Below are 20,948 nucleotides of genomic sequence, written 5' to 3'. Positions count from 1 at the left end.
AATCTCAATTGCTCAACCCACGAGAGGTTTTATACATAGTTGGTGAGGGTGAACAGCACACACACACTGCACTCCATGGCTATTTTATGGTTGATTTTTCTATTCTTTGGTTACTAATGATCGTATTGTTCATTACTCATAACACTTTTCCAAGAATTGACCTACAATATGTTCTTTTTTATTATCTGTAATTCTGACAGATTTACTTTGTATAATGGTTCATCTTGTCTAAAAAACAACTAGAAATGGCACCACAGATTGGTTCATAGGTTCATAGGTAGGTACTAGGCTATCTGCCCGAGGGCATTTATAAGCCTAGCCAGTGTATGTCAGCTTTCGCCACCCCATTGATTAATTAACTGAGCCTCTGTCAAGAAGAGCCAATGAAGTGATCCCAGGGGTGTATTTTCTGTTACCCATCCACTCATCAAGGTTTCTCTTGAAGAGTGTTAGTGAGGGGCTCTGCCTAATGTAGTTAGGAATTTTGTTCCAAAGCATGGGGAGTCTCTGTGACAGGAATCTATCCCTCCAGCATGTTCTATTTATTGTTGTGGCGAGGTTTAGCTCACTAGAGCGAGTGGCTCACAGTGACTTGAATTTCTTTAGGTGGAGCATGTCCATCAATTCTGAGTTGGACATGGCTTTGTAAGTCAGGCAGAGATCACCTCTGAGTAAGCGATATGCCACTGAGTGCAGCTGGAGTTTTTCCAGTCGGGCTGCATAGGACATATGTTTGAGGCCAGTAATCCTCTTGGTGAGGTACTTTTGTGGTATTTTCAGCTGTTGGAAGTGTCTTGTGAGGTACATCCCAAATGGGGCATTGTACTCTATGATGGGTCTGATGAGTGACGAGTAGAGGGGCACTATAACCTCTTTATTTCTAGCTGCGAACCCTTTAGTAATTAGATGGTCTACGTAGAAGGATTTCTTAACTACTTTGGCAATATGATTGTCAAAGGAGAGATTACTATCTACCTGGGTCCCCAGATCTCTTATTACCTCTTCTGTATTAAGGGGGCTGCCACCTATGTGGTAATTCATGGGTGTTTTGTTTTTACCAAACAGAATGACTATGCATTTTTTGGCATTTAGCTTGAGACCATGACTTTGACACCAGGTGTCCGTCTCAGTAAGGCCCTTTTGGATAATGTCCGTGTCAGCCGGAGAGTCACTTATGGCTCACAGTTTGCAGTCATCAGCGAACTTGGTTAGCCATAGTCCTCCTGTATTTGCCTGTACTTCTGAGAAGTATATGCCAAACAGTAGGGGTACCAGGACCGAGCCTTGTGGGACACAACTTGTGACTGGTTTAGAGTCAGACCTGGAGCCCGCTATTCTTACCATGTGAGTTCTGTCTGTAAGCCAGTTGGCAACCCATCTCATGACATAGGGGTTTATGTTCAGGCTGGTGAGTTTTTCTATAATTCCCGAGTGGGGAATGGTGTCAAAAGCCTTGGCGAGGTCAAGGTAGGCTGTGTGAAATACCTTTCCCTCATCTATGGCCTTGGTGACTGTCTTGAAGAAGTCAACCAGGTTTAGTAGGCATGATCGGCCCAAACAAAGCCGAACTGGGTCAGGCCAAATGTTTGGAGGTTCCCAATGTCTTTGTTAATGAGTTCCATGATGATGCACTCTATAGCCTTGCAGACCAGGCTAGTCAGGCTTATGGGGTGATAGTTACCAGGGTCAGTTGTGGCCCCTCCTTTGTGGAGCAAAATAACCGTTGCTGTGCGACATTCTATGGGCACGTAGCCTGTGGAGAGGTTGAGGTTGAACAGTGTGTTTAGGTGGGGGGTTAGTTTGTTCTGTAGTTCATGCAAGATGCAGCCTGGGACACCATCTGGCCACATTGACACTGTGCTTTTGGCTTTTGAAAGGGCTGTTGTCACCTGTGTGTCTGTGATTTCTGGGACACTACACTTTTCCGTTATTGTTGTGGGCCCTTTTGGGGGTGAGGGGGGGGTGGCGTTTGCACTGAATCTATCTGCCAGGATGTTGGCAATATCAGTAGGTTCAGTATATTTTGTGCTATTTTGCACTAGCTCAGAGCATATCTGTGAGTTGCCACTTAGATTCTTGACATAGCTAAAGAAGGCTTTGTGGTTATCTTGCAAACCCTTGGCTAGTTTTCTTTCGAAGTTAGCCTTGGAGGATTTTATGAGGGACCTTAGTTTCTTACTGATACTGATCAGGGATATCTTTCCTTCTTGGGATTTGCTTTTTTTCTTAACAAGTTTCCTCCTTCTATTGTATAGCCTGTTTATGGCAGGGATCCACCAGACTGTTTTCCTTCTCTTAGAGGAGTGAGTCTTGGTTTTGCTAGGGATGGCACGATCCATGCATCCTTGTATGTGCTCATAGAGTGCATTTGTAAAGGTTCCTGCATCTTGGACACTGTTATCCTTTAGTGTGGGGACTGTGAAACTTGCAACCTCTGTCTTAAGTAAGGTGATGTTTGCTATAGAAAAGTTTTTCACTGTGTTTTCCTTGGTTAGAGGTGGTGGTGTGGTGTGGACATCCAGAGTGATTAGTTTATGGTCTGATCTAACCAGTGACGGGTTGACCTCTGGTGTGGAACACCTGTCGCCAATGTTGGTGATGACCAGGTCCAATATGTTTTCACCTCTGGTAGGGGAGTTTACCAGCTGACCCAGGGCATTTGAGTTGATAAATTCAAGGAAGCGCTGGACCTGGGAGTTTGTACTTGAGTAGTTTTCCCAGTTAATGGTAGGGTAATTGAAATCGCCCAATATCAGGGTGTTCGGTAGGACCATCATGTTTTCCAGTGTCTCCAGAAAGGTGGAGTGGTGGTCCTGGGTCATGGAGGGTGATCTGTAGCAGGCCACAATTTGCATTGCAGATTTGCCTGATGTTAGTTGCACATGGATGATCTCAGAGGTTTCATGCTGCGCCACTAACCTGGAGGTATAGGTATCCTTGATGAGTATGGATACACCCCCTCCTTTTGTGTTTCGTCCATGTTCTGCGACCAAAATGTGTGGTATGAGTTGTAGCCCGGTAGTGCTGGGGTGCTCTGTGGAGCCTTGAACCAGGTTTCAGTTACTGCACAGATGTCGACGTTCTCCATACGGAGTACTGAGGAGTGCTTCGAGCACGTGCATTTTGATAATTAAACTCCTGGTGTTGAGTAGGATTTTTTAACAATTACCCCCTTTTTTCAGTCTCAAGAAGATTTGAACAAGCATTTGCAAAAGCGTTAGCAGAGTCATCGTGTGCCCCATTTACTTCCAACTAGCCATCAGCCAGCAATGTTTTTTTAAAAAAGGCAGGACTCAGAGGTAAGTTCTTGGTACTAAGTAGCCATGGTACCACTATTTGACATAATACTTAAATCTCCATGACCATAATATCTGTCTGGAAATTAAGTACGCATCAGGGCCATGAAGTACGAGCTCATCGCCCCTTAAGATAACACGCATACTATTTAATTTAATGGTGAAAAATGCACACCATGTAAACACACTTCCTCTATATAGGGAATAATAATGTCTTGACCATCCTGAACTTTTAATGTAATGCCCACCATTCTCCATGCAGGCAAATAGAAACCCTCTACCTTTATATACCCCCTTCAACTCATTCTCTTAACTTAATGAACAATAAATAAGTATAAGCTCATAAGATCTGGAAGCTTTGCTCACAGAATCTCAATTGCTCAACCCACGAGAGGTTTTATACATAGTTGGTGAGGGTGAACAGCACACACACACTGCACTCCATGGCTATTTTATGGTTGATTTTTCTATTCTTTGGTTACTAATGATCGTATTGTTCATTACTCATAACACTTTTCCAAGAATTGACCTACAATATGTTCTTTTATTATCTGTAATTCTGACAGATTTACTTTGTATAATGGTTCATCTTGTCTAAAAAACAACTAGAAATGGCACCACAGATTGGTTCATAGGTTCATAGGTAGGTACTAGGCTATCTGCCCGAGGGCATTTATAAGCCTAGCCAGTGTGTGTCAGCTTTCGCCACCCCATTGATTAATTAACTGAGCCTCTGTCAAGAAGAGCCAATGAAGTGATCCCAGGGGTGTATTTTCTGTTACCCATCCACTCATCAAGGTTTCTCTTGAAGAGTGTTAGTGAGGGCCTCTGCCTAATGTAGTTAGGAATTTTGTTCCAAAGCATGGGGAGTCTCTGTGACAGGAATCTATCCCTCCAGCATGTTCTATTTATTGTTGTGGCGAGGTTTAGCTCACTAGAGCGAGTGGCTCACAGTGACTTGAATTTCTTTAGGTGGAGCATGTCCATCAATTCTGAGTTGGACATGGCTTTGTAAGTCAGGCAGAGATCACCTCTGTGTAAGCGATATGCCACTGAGTACAGCTGGAGTTTTTCCAGTCGGGCTGCATAGGACATATGTTTGAGGCCAGTAATCCTCTTGGTGAGGTACTTTTGTGGTCTTTTCAGCTGTTGGAAGTGTCTTGTGAGGTACATCCCAAACGGGGCATTGTACTCTATGATGAGTCTGATGAGTGACGAGTAGAGGGGCACTATAACCTCTTTATTTCTAGCTGCGAACTCTTTAGTAATTAGATGGGCTACGTAGAAGGATTTCTTAACTACTTTGGCAATATGATTGTCAAAGGAGAGATTACTATCTACCTGGGTCCCCAGATCTCTTATTACCTCTTCTGTATTAAGGGGGCTGCCACCTATGTGGTAATTCATGGGTGTTTTGTTTTTACCAAACTGAATGACTATGCATTTTTTGGCATTTAGCTTGAGACCATGACTTTGACACCAGGTGTCCGTCTCAGTAAGGCCCTTTTGGATAATGTCCGTGTCAGCCGGAGAGTCACTTATGGCTCACAGTTTGCAGTCATCAGCGAACTTGGTTAGCCATAGTCCTCCTGTATTTGCCTGTACTTCTGAGAAGTATATGCCAAACAGTAGGGGTACCAGGACCGAGCCTTGTGGGACACAACTTGTGTAAGCCAGTTGGCAACCCATCTCATGACATAGGGGTTTATGTTCAGGCTGGTGAGTTTTTCTATAATTCCCGAGTGGGGAATGGTGTCAAAAGCCTTGGTGAGGTCAAGGTAGGCTGTGTGAACTACCTTTCCTTCATCTATGGCCTTGGTGACTGTCTTGAAGAAGTCAACCAGGTTTAGTAGGCATGATCGGCCCAAACAAAGCCGAACTGGGTCAGGCCAAATGTTTGGAGGTTCCCAATGTCTTTGTTAATGAGTTCCATGATGATGCACTCTATAGCCTTGCAGACCAGGCTAGTCAGGCTTATGGGGTGATAGTTACCAGGGTCAGTTGTGGCCCCTCCTTTGTGGAGCAGAATAACCGTTGCTGTGCGACATTCTATGGGCACGTAGCCTGTGGAAAGGTTGAGGTTGAACAGTGTGTTTAGGTGGGGGGTTAGTTTGTTCTGTAGTTCATGCAAGATGCAGCCTGGGACACCATCTGGCCACATTGACACTGTGCTTTTGGCTTTTGAAAGGGCTGTTGTCACCTGTGTGTCTGTGATTTCTGGGACACTACACTTTTCCGTTATTGTTGTGGGCCCTTTTGGGGGTGAGAGGGGGGGTGGCGTTTGCACTGAATATATCTGCCAGGATGTTGGCAATATCAGTAGGTTCAGTATATTTTGTGCTATTTTGCACTAGCTCAGAGCATATCTGTGAGTTGCCACTTAGATTCTTGACATAGCTAAAGAAGGCTTTGTGGTTATCTTGCAAACCCTTGGCTAGTTTTCTTTCGAAGTTAGCCTTGGAGGATTTTATGAGGGACCTTAGTTTCTTACTGATACTGATCAGGGATATCTTTCCTTCTTGGGATTTGCTTTTTTTCTTAACAAGTTTCCTCCTTCTATTGTATAGCCTGTTTATGGCAGGGATCCACCAGACTGTTTTCCTTCTCTTAGAGGAGTGAGTCTTGGTTTTGCTAGGGATAGCACGATCCATGCATCCTTGTATGTGCTCATAGAGTGCATTTGTAAAGGTTCCTGCATCTTGGACACTGTTATCCTTTAGTGTGGGGACTGTGAAACTTGCAACCTCTGTCTTAAGTAAGGTGAAGTTTGCTATAGAAAAGTTTTTCACTGTGTTTTCCTTGGTTGGAAGTGGTGGTGTGGTGTGGACATCCAGAGTGATTAGTTTATGGTCTGATCTAACCAGTGACGGGTTGACCTCTGGTGTGGAACACCTGTCGCCAATGTTGGTGATGACCAGGTCCAATATGTTTTCACCTCTGGTAGGGAAGTTTACCAGCTGACCCAGGGCATTTGAGTTGATAAATTCAAGGAAGCGCTGGACCTGGGAGTTTGTACTTGAGTAGTTTTCCCAGTTAATGGTAGGGTAATTGAAATTGCCCAATATCAGGGTGTTCGGTAGGACCATCATGTTTTCCAGTGTCTCCAGAAAGGTGGAGTGGTGGTCCTGGGTCATGGAGGGTGATCTGTAGCAGGCCACAATTTGCATTGCAGATTTGCCTGATGTTAGTTGCACATGGATGATCTCGGAGGTTTCATGCTGCGCCACTAACCTGGAGGTATAGGTATCCTTGATGAGTATGGATACACCCACTCCTTTTGTGTTTCGTCCATGTTCTGTGACCAAAATGTGTGGTATGAGATGTAGCCCGGTAGTGCTGGGGTGCTCTGTGGAGCCTTGAACCAGGTTTCAGTTACTGCACAGATGTCGACATTCTCCATACGGAGTACTGAGGAGTGCGTCGAGCACGTGCATTTTGATAATTAAACTCCTGGTGTTGAGTAGCATAACCCTCATTTTTTTATTTGTGCTGTTTACGGAGGTGGGTTTGACTTTTGATCCTTGCCTAAAAAAGGCACTCTGGGGGCAGCAAGAGCTTTGGCCAGTATTCGAAAGCTTAGGGGTGACAGGTGCAAGCAGTCTCTTGTGAAGCAAGCTTCATTCTTGGTGAGGGCAGGATGCTACTCAGGGTCAGGGTCATACCTGCCTGGGCTACATGATCAGAAAGCTCTTCCATGTCTCTTTTCATGTAGTCCAGGGAGGTATGTCTCAGGTCATTCACACCAACATGAACAATGACAGAGTCATATTTGTACCTATTCTGAAGTGACCTGAGTGCTTGTGTTATGTGGCGGATTCTGGCTCCCGACAGGCAACTAACAGTAAACTTCTCCTTGTCCAGCCTAGTGAGTAGGACGTCAGTGTGCCTGACTATAGAATCGCCTATTACTAGTGTGTTAGGTATGTTATTTTGCCTTAAGGGCTGTGATTGTGCAGCACACTGATTTTGTGTTTCATGTGTTGTCTGGTTTGTGATGGGAGGTGCAGGTTTTTTGGTGCCAAGTTGCTCTAAATTAACATGAAAGTCAATCAAATAATATGCCCACCTGGGTGGATTTTTAGACCAGAATATCTTGTATAAAAATATCTACACCAACTTTTAAATCAGATTATATAGAGCAATGCTCATCTGCCTGGATTCTGTTCTTTCATTAAAATGATTTAAAAATGCTGCAGAATACTGGAATTTTTTTAAAAACACTCTGCCTGACCTTTAACAAAAAACTTTTAAGTCCTGTTTAAGCTCAACCAAGAGAAACTTTGAATAACTTAAAAGGAACTTGCTTCTGCATTACACCAAGGTAACTTTTTAATGCTAAGGTAGGCAATGTGTTTAGCTTCTGTTTTTTAGACTCACACGTTTTATTGGATTACTTCTGATTCAAGCACATGGTTTACTAAGGCAACAACATCCAGAACATTGTGTCATTATATCACCGAAAATGAAGCAGCCTCTGCGAGTACGGCAGCTGCAGGGCCCTAAAGGGAAAGTACACAAAGCAAAAATGAACCAGCAAACAAGGCACATAGAATTAATGGAAAATACTTTAATAAAAGTATTAGGTTCTATTCAACAGACCGGTTTCGGCAGTTACTTTACAGAGCCTTCTTCAGTGTTTAAATTGAATACAAAAAAGAACCTATTTATAATAAATTCCTTGAATCATGTGATTCATTACAAATGTTCATTGAGACCAGGCTTAAAGAGCCCACCAAGTTTTATAATCCATTTTTTCTCCATTGAATTCAATAAAACATGCCAGCCTAATTTATTGTTTCTAGATCTCAAAATTTTTTCAGTAATGATGAAACTGAAACATGCATTATGATGATTTAAAGAATGTTTGTATAAGGCATTCGTTTCCCTCTTATTCCTGATATCACTGAGATGCTCAGATATGTGTAGTTTCAATGGTCTTGAAGTTTGACCCACATAAAATGCAGAACAATTGCACTTGGCCAAGTAAATGACCCAATCAGAGGAACAATTAGCAAATAATTTTATATTATACACCTCTGGGGAATTTTGGCTTGTAAAACTTTTGGTTTTAAGTAGCTTTGTGCAATATGTGCAATGTCCACAAGGAAAGCATCCAAGTAAAAGTTCTCCTGATAATGTAGTTTGTATGGTGTGGCTGGTTTTGGTATCACAGTGTTTGAAATGATTAAAGAAAGCAGATAAGTTTTTGCCTTTACGAAAAGAAAATGAACATCTATCACCAATGATTTCCTGAAGTTTGGGTTCACATGTTAATATATTCCAATTATGTTGGACCATATTGATCAGTGTATTGGTGTTACGTCCATAAGTGGTCATAAATCTGGGAGGTTCGGATTTGGATTTATTGCTGGACTTATAATGTAATAAATCTTCACATTTCATACTATCAACAATATGTTTGGTGTGTACGAGATGACCCATTTTGTATCCACGGTCGTAAAATCTGTGTATAAGATCATCCCTGAAGTGTGTATATGTGTCTTGATCAGAACAGATGCATTTGATATGCATGAACTGAGATTTGGGAATGTTTTTGCAAATGTGTGGGGGATGGAAGCTGGAGGCATGGAGTAGTGAATTGTTTTCAGGGAATTTACAGTGAATTTCTGTAGACAGCATATGATCTGATGTACGGCAAACCAAAACATCTAAAAAAATTATTTTATTTTTATCACAGCTGACAGAAAATTTGATTCCCCATTTATTATCATTCAAATAAGTGATAAATTCTGAGAGATATTCACTATTGGACCTCCATACCAACCAGCAATCATCTAAGTACCTACGCCAGATGTCCATCTCATCAATATAAATATTGTGAGACCTGTCATAAATGACCTGTTCTTCAAAATACGCCATGAACAAATCTGCGTATATGGGTGCGAAAGAAGCACCCATGGCTGTCCCCTTCATTTGCAAATAACATTTTCCCTTATAGAAAAAAACATTCTTAGTCAGTACATGTTCCATCAAGCACATCAAAAGAGTGCTGAAACCTGGCCTATATAGTTCTGTCTTATTGAGCCAATATTCCAAAGCTTCCAAACCAGCCCAATGAGGAATGTTCGTGTATAATGATTTAACATCCAAGGTGCAAAGTAACCAGTCTGGCTCAAGTTGTGTGTCTGAACTAATTTGCAAAAATTCAGTAGTGTCCCTGATCCTGGATCGTGCACATTGTAAAAGGGGCTGTAAATATTTGGTTAGAAACAATGATAATGGCTCGGTTAATGAATTTTTGCCAGAGACAATGGGTCTGCCTGGGGGGTTGTGAAGATCCTTATGAATTTTAGGTAAAAAGTATATGTATTGTGGGCAAGGATTAGTGATGGTGAGTTGAGACTGTGTATTTGGATAATATTTTAATTTGTAATAATCCCCTCTTCAACAGCTGACATCAGGAAAGAATCAATCTGTTTTTTTAAAAATAGGTGTGGGATCCATAGATAATTCAGAATAGTAACATGCATTAGATAATTGACTAAATGCTTCATGATCATATTGTGAAATATCCTGAACAACAATTGAACCTCCTTTATCAGCACCAATAATAACCAACTCATCATTGTTGGCTAAATTAGTGATGTTATCCATACATGTTTTGGACCCATTGTTAGATAAGGGCGGAATGGATCTTGAATGAAAATGAAGTTCTTTTAACATAGCTTGTTAAAACATGGAAACGTAGTGATTCATGGGCGGCATAAAAGAAGATCTGTGGTATTTAAATTCATCAGAGATCTTTGATGGCTGCTGATCCTGAAAAAATAGTTTTAAATTAAGAGTTCTGCAAAATGAAATAATATCCTGAGCAAAACTTTCTTCTGAAACAAAAAAAAACAGGGATGAAAGATAATCCTTTATTCAAGATCTCAATTTCAGAGGAGAAGAGGACATGTGATGAAATATTGGTGACATTAACATTATTCACTTTGTCACAAACATCTGCAATAGAGTTTCCATATTGTCTACAACCTTTATGTTTTCTGCCCCCCCCCTCCTCCTTCGTGTAAACCCTGCGTGATTGTGGAGTTCCTTCTTTTTAATGCTGGTGAGCCTGTGGCACCCCCTGAATCAGTATCTGGACCAGAAGAGGAATAATCATCAGCTGAAGTGTCAGTGTGTGAAGATGTACCTTTTTTAAGGATGGATTTTGTCCGTTTCCTCTTAGGAGTGGTCCGATTTTGGGCAATGAAACGGACATGTTTAGCTTTGTTTTCAAAATTAAAAGGGTCACCTTTGGTGTAATCATCAAGGTCCCTGTGGAGCTTTTTCTTTTTCCTTTCTTTTAACTGAGATTCTAATGTAAGTAATTCCTTACTCAAATTTTTTATACTGTCAGTGTAAATAGTCTGGCCCTCAAATTCCTTAGCCTGTTCACTAAGCAAAGTAATAGATGAGATTTCTTGTTCTATGATTCTATTGTGGTAATTAGCCAATATTTCAACAAATTTGAGAGATGTTTCTTGTTAAACCTCACTCCATTTTTTAAGTAGGAGTTTATCAGGGGAATTTACCAAAGGTTGTGTGCGTATCCTTAGAGCCCGTGGGGTAATTCCTTTAAGCAAATAGGCACGAAAGAGCTTGTAGTGCCAAACATTGTTTCGTAAAGCTCTCATGTGTTTATTTAAATTTGAAAAAATATTTTCACAACTGTCATCGGTTGCTGCAACACCAAAATTATCAATCTGTTCACCAGTTGGACCTAGTCCAAAAATTGAAAGGTCATCTCTATCAGCAGATAGACCTGTGAGCATCTGGTTCAGTTCCATAGTCAATCGTGAGAATAGTATTGACAAAGAACACAAGAAAAATACCAGAAATAGATGACTGACCAATCTAAGAAGTAATGTTGGCCGGTTCAAACTAGGATCAATAAGCAATATGGTTATGATGATTGTAGAAAATTACAGTATATATAGGAGCACCACCAAAATAATTACAGCTCATAAAAAGAATCATTTGCCGGTCCTAATTGAGCCAATAAGCCAAAAAAAATGATACTTCACTTGATCAAAATATGACTTAATTCAAAAAAATAAAAATGAATATGGTTGGTGCAGCAACCAAAATGGCAGAAGTGCACCTGAAAGTGGCCAAAAAACAATATTAAGTGCATGGGGTGCAGATGGAATCAAATACCCATACGGAACCTCAATAAAATATTATTTATCAAATATAAATGATGAATATAAATTGAATTACCCAAATTTGAGCTAAAAATGATAGTATAGAATCATAGAACAATAAATCCAACACAATTAACCGTGAAATATAAATGAAGGAAATGTATATAAAAAATAACCCAATTATTAAGTATAGTACCATTAAAAGAATGGGTTATGTTCTTGGATAATAATATAGGCACCAAAGGATGGGTCAAATAGATAATAACCACCTTGGTATCATTAATCTGAAAATACAAAGAATGAAAACACAGAAAAAGTGTGTACCTGAAGTATATACCCTATGACTACGACTAAACCTGACTACTTAAATTGTTCAAAAATGGTGAAAAATCACCACTGGATTAATGGTGCCACAGGAATAGATAGCTGTGTTAAGGTAGTAAAACCCAGCATATCAAAAACACGTATGAAGTGAAATCTCTGGCAAAAATTCATTAACCGAGCCATTATCTTTGTTTCTAACCAAACATTTACAACCCCTTTTACAATGTGTCCGATCCAGGATCAGAGTGATGCAACCATATAGCCAAACTGGAGGCTAAGCTCTCTCAACTCAGTACTGGCGTAGCCAGTCAGGAGGAGAAGGAAACCACACTCACTACAATTCCAGTCTCACATAGACCTACCACGACAGCAAACCAAACACATAAACACACAAAAACATACTTGGAGGCTCTAAATAAAAATATGCCTAAGCAGCAGAGACCTCCAAAGCAGACACCCAAGCAACCGCTACCCCAAAACAAAACACATGCAACACATAGCTCACAAAGCCAGTGTGCCGAACAGTCACAGCCCTTAAGGCTAAACAACACACCTGATACACTTGTAATAGGTGACTCTATCATCAGGCACACTGACGTCCCGCTCACCAGGTTGAACAAGGAGAAGGTCACGGTGAGCTGCCTATCGGGTGCTAGGATCCGCCACATAACACAAGCACTCAGGTCACTCCAAGACAAGTACAAATATGACTAAGTCATTGTCCATGCTGGTGTGAATGACCTCAGACGTACCTCCCTGGACTACATGAAAAGAGACATAGAGGAGCTCTCTGGGCATGTAGCCCAGGCCGGTATGACCCTGACCTTGAATAGCATCTTACCATCACCAATAATGATGCCACAGTATGAAGACAAGATTATCAATTTCAACAATTGACTTAAGTATTGGTGTCATTCAAAGGGGATCCAATGCCTGTCAGCCTAGGATGACATGCTCGACAAGCCACGATGCTTTGCTAGGGATGGCTTGCACCTGTCACCCCTGGGCTTTCGGATATTGGCAAAGGCTCTTGCTACCCCCATAGTGTCTTTTTTAGGCAAGGCTCAAAAGACAAACCCACCTCCATAGGTATCACAAGGGATAAGAAACTAAGAGTAATGCTACTCAATGCCAGAAGTCTAAACCTCAAGATGCACGCACTCGAAACTCTCCTTAGCATGGAGAACATCGATATCTGTGCAGTAACAGAAACCTGGTTCAAGGCTCTTGAGAGCACCCCAGCACTACCAGGTTATACCTCATACCATGCTTTTCGGCCCCAAAACTTGGACCGAACCACAAAAGGAGGGGGAGTATCAATATTCATCAAAGATACCCACACCTCCAGGTTGGTGGCACAGCACGAAGCATCAGAGACTATCCATGTGCAACTAACAGTGGGTAAAACTGCCTTCCAGTTTATAGCCTGCTACAGACCACCCTCCCAAACCCAGGAACCCCACTCAGCCTTCCTGAGAACACTGGAAAATATGAAGGTCTCTCCAAACACCATTATATTGGGTGACTTCAACTACCCAACCATAAACTGGGAGCATTACTCTAGCTCCAACACCCTAGCCCAAAGGTTCCTAGAATTTATAAACTCAAATGCTATGGAACAACTTGTTACCACTCCCACAATAGGGAAAACATACTGGACCTGATCATCACCAACATGGGGACACTATGCTCCAGACCAGAAGTGTATCCCTCACTGGTAAGATCAGACCATAAACTAATCTCACTGGATATTCACATCCCGACCCCACCCCATGCCCAGAAAACCACAGTGAAAAACTTCTCTGAAGCAAATTTCACACTCCTCAAAACAAGGTGGAATCCTTCAAAGCCCCCGGGCCTCTGGATAATACGGCCCAGACCACAAAATCCTTTATAAACGCATTCTATGAACACCTTCAGGAATGCATGAATCATGCAATCCCAAATAAAACCAAGATCCAATCCTCCAAAGGCAGACGTCCTGTCTGGTGGACCCCAGCCATAAACAAACTATACAATAGAAGGAGGAAGCTACTACATGACAGAGAAAAATCCCAAAAAGGGAAGGCATCTCTGATCAGTATTAGCAAAAAACTACGGGCACTCATAAAATTGTCTAAGGCCAGCTTCGAGAGAAAAATTGCACAGGACACTAAGGATAATCACAAGGCTTTCTTTAGTTATGTTAGGAACCTGGGTGGGAATTCCCAGATATGCTCAGAATTAGTCCAAAATGACAAAAAATACACCGAACCCACAGACATTGCCAACATCCTAGCTGACAGGTTCAGCACAAACTTCTCCCCACCAAAAGGGCTAATATCTATCCCAGCAGAGTGCTGCCCCCCTGACTTCTCAGATGCTCAGGTAAGTGCTGCCCTCTCCAAAGCAAGAAACACAGCATCAATGGGACCAGACGGTGTCCCGGGCTGCATCCTACATGAACTCCAAGAAGAGCTAAACCCAAACCTAAAACTACTGTTCAATCTCAGCCTTACTACAGGATATGTACCCAAAGAGTGGCGTACAGCAACAGTGGTCCCTCTCCACAAAGGTGGTGCCTCAACGGATCCTGGAAACTATCGCCCCATAAGTCTCACTAGCTTGGTCTGCAAAGCTATGGAAAGGATCATCATGGACCTTATAAATAAAGATATTGGGGACCTACAGACACTGGATCCTACCCAGTTCGGCTTTGTTAAGGGCAGATCCTGCCTCTTAAACCTGGTCAATTTCTTTGAAACAGTCACCAAGGCCATTGACAAGGGGAAGGTGGTCCACACAGCCTACCTGGACCTCGCAAAAGCCTTCGATACAATACCCCACTCGGGCATTATAGATAAGCTCACCAGCTTAAATATAAACCCCTATGTCACTAGATGGGTTGCAAACTGGCTCAAGGACAGAACCCACATGGTTAGAATAGCTGGAGCCATGTCAGACTCCAAACCAGTTACAAGTGGTGTCCCACAAGGCTCAGTCTTGGGACCTCTCTTGTTCGGTATATATTTCTCTGAGGTACAGGCCAACATGGAAGGACTGTGGCTGACCAAGTTCACAGATTACTGCAAACTGGGCACCATAATAGACTCTCCAGCTGACACAAGCATCCTCCAAAAGGGCCTCATAGAAACAGACAACTGGTGCCAGAGCCATGGCCTCAAGCTAAACACCAAAAAGTGTATAGTCATCCCCTTTGGCAAAAACAAAGTGCCCACAAATTACCACATAGGTGGTAATCCATTAAGTACAGAAGAAGTAATTAGGGACCTGGGGACCCAAGTTGATAGCAATCTCTCATTTGACAACCACGTGGCCAAAGTGGTTAGAAAAACATTTTATATAGCCCACCTAATCATGAAGGGATTCACATCTAGATCAGGGGAGGTCATCGTGCCTCTTTACTCATCCCTCATCAGGCCCATAATTGAGTACAATGCCCCTTTTGGGATGTACCTTACCAGACACCTGCAGCAACTGGAAAGACCCCAAAAGTACCTCACCAAGAGGATCAAGGGGCTCAAACAGATGCCATATGCTGCCCGGTTAAAGAAACTCCAGCTCTACTCAGTGGCATACCGCCTGCTCAGAGGCGATCTGTGCCTGACTTATAAAGCCATGTCCAACCCAGAATTAATGGACATGCTGCACCTCAGAAAATCCAAATCCCATCGAGCTACGTGCTCGAGGGACTTAAACCTCAGCACTGAAATAAATAGGACATGCTGGAGGGACAGATTCATAACCCAGAGGCTCCCTTCACTCTGGAATAAAATCCCAGTCCAGGTTAGGCAGAGTCCCTCATTGACTCTCTTCAAGAGGAATCTTGATGAGTGGATGGGAGATGGTAGGTTTACCCCGGGTATCACTTCTGTGTCACTGTTAGACAGAAGCGCAGTATACTAACCTCGAAAAAGGGCATAACAAAATTAATTTAAAATGGGTGGCGAAAGCCATACACACTCTGGCTAGGCTTATAAATGCCCTAGGGCAGATAGCCTAGTATGAACCTATGAACCTATGAACCTATGAATTTTTGCAAATTATTTCAGACACACAACTTGAGCCAGACTGGTTACTTTGCACCTTAGATGTTAAATCATTATAGACAAACATTCCTCATTGGGCTGGTTTGGAAGCTTTGGAATATTGGCTCAATAAGACAGAACTATATAGGCCAGGTTTCAACACTCTTTTGGTGTGCTTGACGGAACATGTACTGACTAAGAATGTTTTTTTCTATAAGGGAAAATGTTATTTGCAAATGAAGGGGACAGCCATGGGTGCTTCTTTCGCACCCATATACGCAGATTTGTTCATGGCGTATTTTGAAGAACAGGTCATTTATGACAGGTCTCACAATATTTATATTGATGAGATGGACATCTGGAGTAGGTACTTAGATGATTGCTGGTTGATATGGAGGTCCGATAGTGAATATCTCTCAGAATTTATCACTTATTTGAATGATAATAAATGGGGAATCGAATTTTCTGTCAGCTGTGATAAAAATAAAATAATTTTTTAGATGTTTTGGTTTGCCGTACATCAGATCATACGCTGTCTACAGAAATTCACCGTAAATTCCCCGAAAACAATTCACTACTCCATGCCTCCAGCTTCCATTCCCCACACATTTGCAAAAACATTCCCAAATCTCAGTTCATGCATATCAAACACATCTGTTCTGATTAAGACACATATACACACTTCAGGGATGATCTTGTACACAGATTTCACGACCGTGGATACAAAATGGGTCATCTTGTACACACCAAACATATTGTTGATAGTATGAAACGTGAAGATTTATTACATTATAAGTCCAGCAATAAATCCAAATCTGAACTTCCCAGATTCATCACCACTTATGGACATAACACCAATACACTGATCAATATGGTCCAACATAATTGGAATATATTAACATGTGAACCCAAACTTCAGGAAATCCTTGGTGATAGATGTTCATTTTCTTTTCGTAAAGGCAAAAACTTATCTGCTTTCTTTAGTCATTTCAAACACCATGATACCAAAACCAGTCACATCATACAAACTACATTATCAGGAGAACCTTTACTTGGATGCTTTCCTTGAGGACATTGCACATATTGCACGAAGCTACTTAAAACCAAAAGTTTTACAAGCCAAAATACTCCAGAGGTGTATAATATAAAATTCTTTGCTAATTGTTCCTCTGATTGTGTCATTTACTTGGCCAAGTGCAATTGTTCTGCATTTTATGTGGGTCAAACTTCAAGACCATTGAAACTACGCATATCTGAGCATCTCAGTGATATCAGGAATAAGAGGGAAATGAATGCCTTATACAAACATTCTTTAAATCATCATAATGCATATTTCAGTTTCATCATTACTGACAACATTTTGAGATCCAGAAACAATAAATTAGGCTGGCATGTTTTATTGAATTCAATGGAGAAAAAATGGATTATAAAACTTGATGGGCTCTTTAAGCCTGATCTCAATGAACATTTGTAATGAATCACATGATTCAAGGAATTTATTATAAATAGGCTCTTTTTTTGTATTCAGTTTAAACACTGAAGAAGGCTCTGTAAAGTAACTGCCGAAACCGGTCTGTTGAATAGAACCTAATACTTTTATTAAAGTATTTTCCATTAATTCTATGTGCCTTGTTTGCTGGTCCATTTTTGCTTTGTGCTATTATATCACACCACAGGAGAATACTTAGTGCTACTCTTATAAAAGGAAAATTTCATCAAAAGTCATCTTTGGTTTTAAATAAAGCATTTTTCTGTGAAAATGAAGAATCACCATCTATACATGTAGATAGCAGATATGTGTGTGAAAACATTGTTACCTACATGTATATTCACGGTTATACTGACACAACTAAGTCTAAGTAGCAATGGCAAGATTTCAACTAACTACCTAAGAACAAAAGCTGGAGAACATTGTCTGAATCACAAGTGCCACACGAGATGTTGGTTGACAACTGCGATGGTGCTCGTTTGAATGGATGAACTCACCATTACTTAGTAGGTTAATGTTTCTGCTGAAAAGGTAAAAATTTAGTGAAAGAACACAACAACACTGTATAGCTGCATGCCCTATATGCATTTGAAGTCTTTCCTACACATCGTGAGAGAGAAACATACACTCACAAAGGTCAATACAATATGTAGCCAACAGAAACATATACAACAGTCCTACAAAAATCAGTCAAGAAGAGTTTGACATATGCAAAAATTAGCCTCTACATCCAAGCATTATGTCAGCACACCACAAAGGAACACTTACTTCACAAAGTTAAAATCACACAAATGAGGGACAGTGAAAACTTGTTGAAGCAAGGGAGGATGTAGGCATTAGGCTTCTTCACAGTAATGCAAACAGTAAAGTCCCATAAGATGAACATTACAGTTATCAGCCTAATACATATGCAACAGTAAAAAGTGATGAGACAAAAGAGGTGTAAAGAGAGACAGGAATGGAGAGAGACATACCAAGAGTTTGGTTAATGGGAAATGTAAGGGCATCTTTATAGTGTGTTACTCGTAGGTGTTTCCTCATTATTACTCTGTCATGTTTTGTACAATAAAGGGTTTGCTATAGGGAACAAGAAGGGGTAGCAGGGCAGAAACAAGATTAAGGCATAAACAGGGTAAGGATGCTTTAATAAGTTTCCCTGTTGGGGATGCATCATTTTTGCAAATGCTTTATTGCTGCACTATTAAATATGCAATATTTTTCTTAGTCTTGTTAAGTTCATGAAATGTTGTACCTGGAGATAAATACAAAAAAAATAAATAAATAAATACAGAATTTCCTATTTAAACACATGACAGGAATATTAAATGACACAAAATAATATTTTGACATGCAACTGGAATCGAAACCATGACAGTATGTAAAAACCTTAGTCTACAGACATGTGAATTATGTCAACACACAACATAGAAACTCCTATGTCATTACATCCAGCAGCCTAATAACTGCTAAACTTCCTGTTTCAAAGTAGTATCTTTACTCTGTATTCCTATAGAGCAGCAGGTTTAAGCACCATTGCGTGAAGATAATCTCACTAGTGTGGATACAGCAAAAACTAAACAGTTTTTGTTATAGGACATGAAACATTATTCACTGCCACTCTACATTGTTGCACATGCCAAGCTCTGTGCAAATGTTCAGGATAAACAGTTAAGGCTTTTTTATGGGCCATTTCTGGTCATGTGTGTTGTGTGTGAGTCTGTTTTTTGACCAGATTAAATGTATCAAAAAGGGGTTGATAAGACAGTGGTGAAAATGGGAGGCAACCAGAGGGGAGGACACAAGGAAAGAAAACAGGAGTTTGCAGGTGGTGGGAGAGTACCATAGTTATCCACTTCTTCATACCATAAATGAAGAATTGTACGCAGAATTTGATGAGTTTGGAGAGTCACCATACCACTAATGGGTGACAATGACAAAATAATATTGTATAGCCAATTTGACCAAATCAAATGTGTCAATATGACACATAGGCGAAGTGAAAAGATATGTATGGGGCATTTTATTATTATTATTATTATTATTATTATTATTATTATTATTATTATTATTATTATTATTGTTGTTGTTGTTGTTTTGTTGTTTTGTTGTTGTTACTTTTATTATTTATTTATTTATTGGACAGGTGCCCATTTTGTTGTAGAGAGGGGGCTGTTATAGAAGGTGCTTAGGAATGTGAAGGTCAAGTAAGTAGGGTAGGTTAGGTAGCAGGCACACACTTACAGGACTTACAACACAGGGATGGTGATGGACACTGAAAGTTGTAGGACACCATGTTTAGTGATAGGTAGGGGACATTGGAGGCACATCCATGTCCAGCTTGAGGACAGTGCGAATCTAGTCATCACCCTCAGAATCATCATCACAGTCTCCTGTACTATTTTCATGTGTCAGTAGTCTCCATGATTGTTGGGGGTATGGCCTCAATGACTCTGTTCCATTGAAACCTGTATTAAAATCCAGGAAGGTAAAGTAAGGAGGGATGTTGCAAGTCTTGATTTGGTGTAATTTCTCTTTAAGGTTTGAGTGATTAAGTACTTTTTAATGAGGGTGTGTGTTTTTAGAAACTGCTATTGGATGATTGTATTTTTTTTTATATATATATATATATGTATATATATATATATATATATAGAGAGAGAGAGAAGTTGAGCACTATGAGTCATGTCTGATGAAGCAATGTTTTTCACTGTGAAAGTGCTTACATTTAATAAATCACTGTTTTGGGGGTCTTGAGTGAATTTGTGAGTCTTTTCAGTAACTTGTTCCTGCCCTGTTGGAACACGGATATTTTTCTGGTTTTTGGTGTCTACATATGTCAGTAGTGGACACGACATCAATTTGGCAATGAGATTAGATGGGGCAAAACAAAACAGAGAGAATAAGATCAATGCCATGTCACATTATCATATTTCAATACATGAACAAATATAACACATAAATATGTTTACCTTTGCCACATTCAGATATAAGAAAGCATTAATTTATTGTAAAATAAATCAATATCACTGCTGTGATATAAGAAATGGAAACATTTATTCCACTATGTCATATTGGATACATGCTTTCCAAGTTACTAACTGCATTTGCCAAAACTGAATTCTTAATGTCATTTAGTATTCCGGTTAATTTTTTTTAATACTATTCCATAATAAAAGCTAGTTTCTGCTTCTGGGAATTCAACCCATGCACAGTTAAGTAGTGCACTCACTGCCTAATTTAATGACCAAGAGCTATTGGAAAAGGCATGTATACTTGATATAAAACTTTAGGAATGCCAGCTCAAGATGATATGGATGGATGAACTGTAAATAATTATCTGGTTTGCATTCACACCTGATGCATATTTATACTTTGCCTCTCTGAGGCAAGCCAGTCTCACCTGATGCACTTCATCATGGTTCTGTGCTATCTCTTCTGCAGCTGTACAGCACAGCAAAGAAAACAGATTTGAAAGCATAATGAATAACTGCCTTGGCTGGCTAATCCATGCTATATCATTGACTTTTGATGAGTCACTATACTTGCACACCCAAGGAGTGTTCGCAGTCTTAAATTCATCCTTCTATTAGTTCAGAAGGTCTGTTTGTGCCTCTGCATGTCACTGTAATGATGACAGCATTGTTTCCCAGTGTGTAGATTG

Source organism: Protopterus annectens, chromosome 2.part2, assembly GCF_019279795.1.
Source record: "Protopterus annectens isolate FY-2018-M chromosome 2.part2, PAN1.0, whole genome shotgun sequence".
In the NCBI taxonomy this organism is placed as follows: domain Eukaryota; kingdom Metazoa; phylum Chordata; order Ceratodontiformes; family Protopteridae; genus Protopterus; species Protopterus annectens.
Note: the sequence above shows the minus strand (reverse complement) of the source record.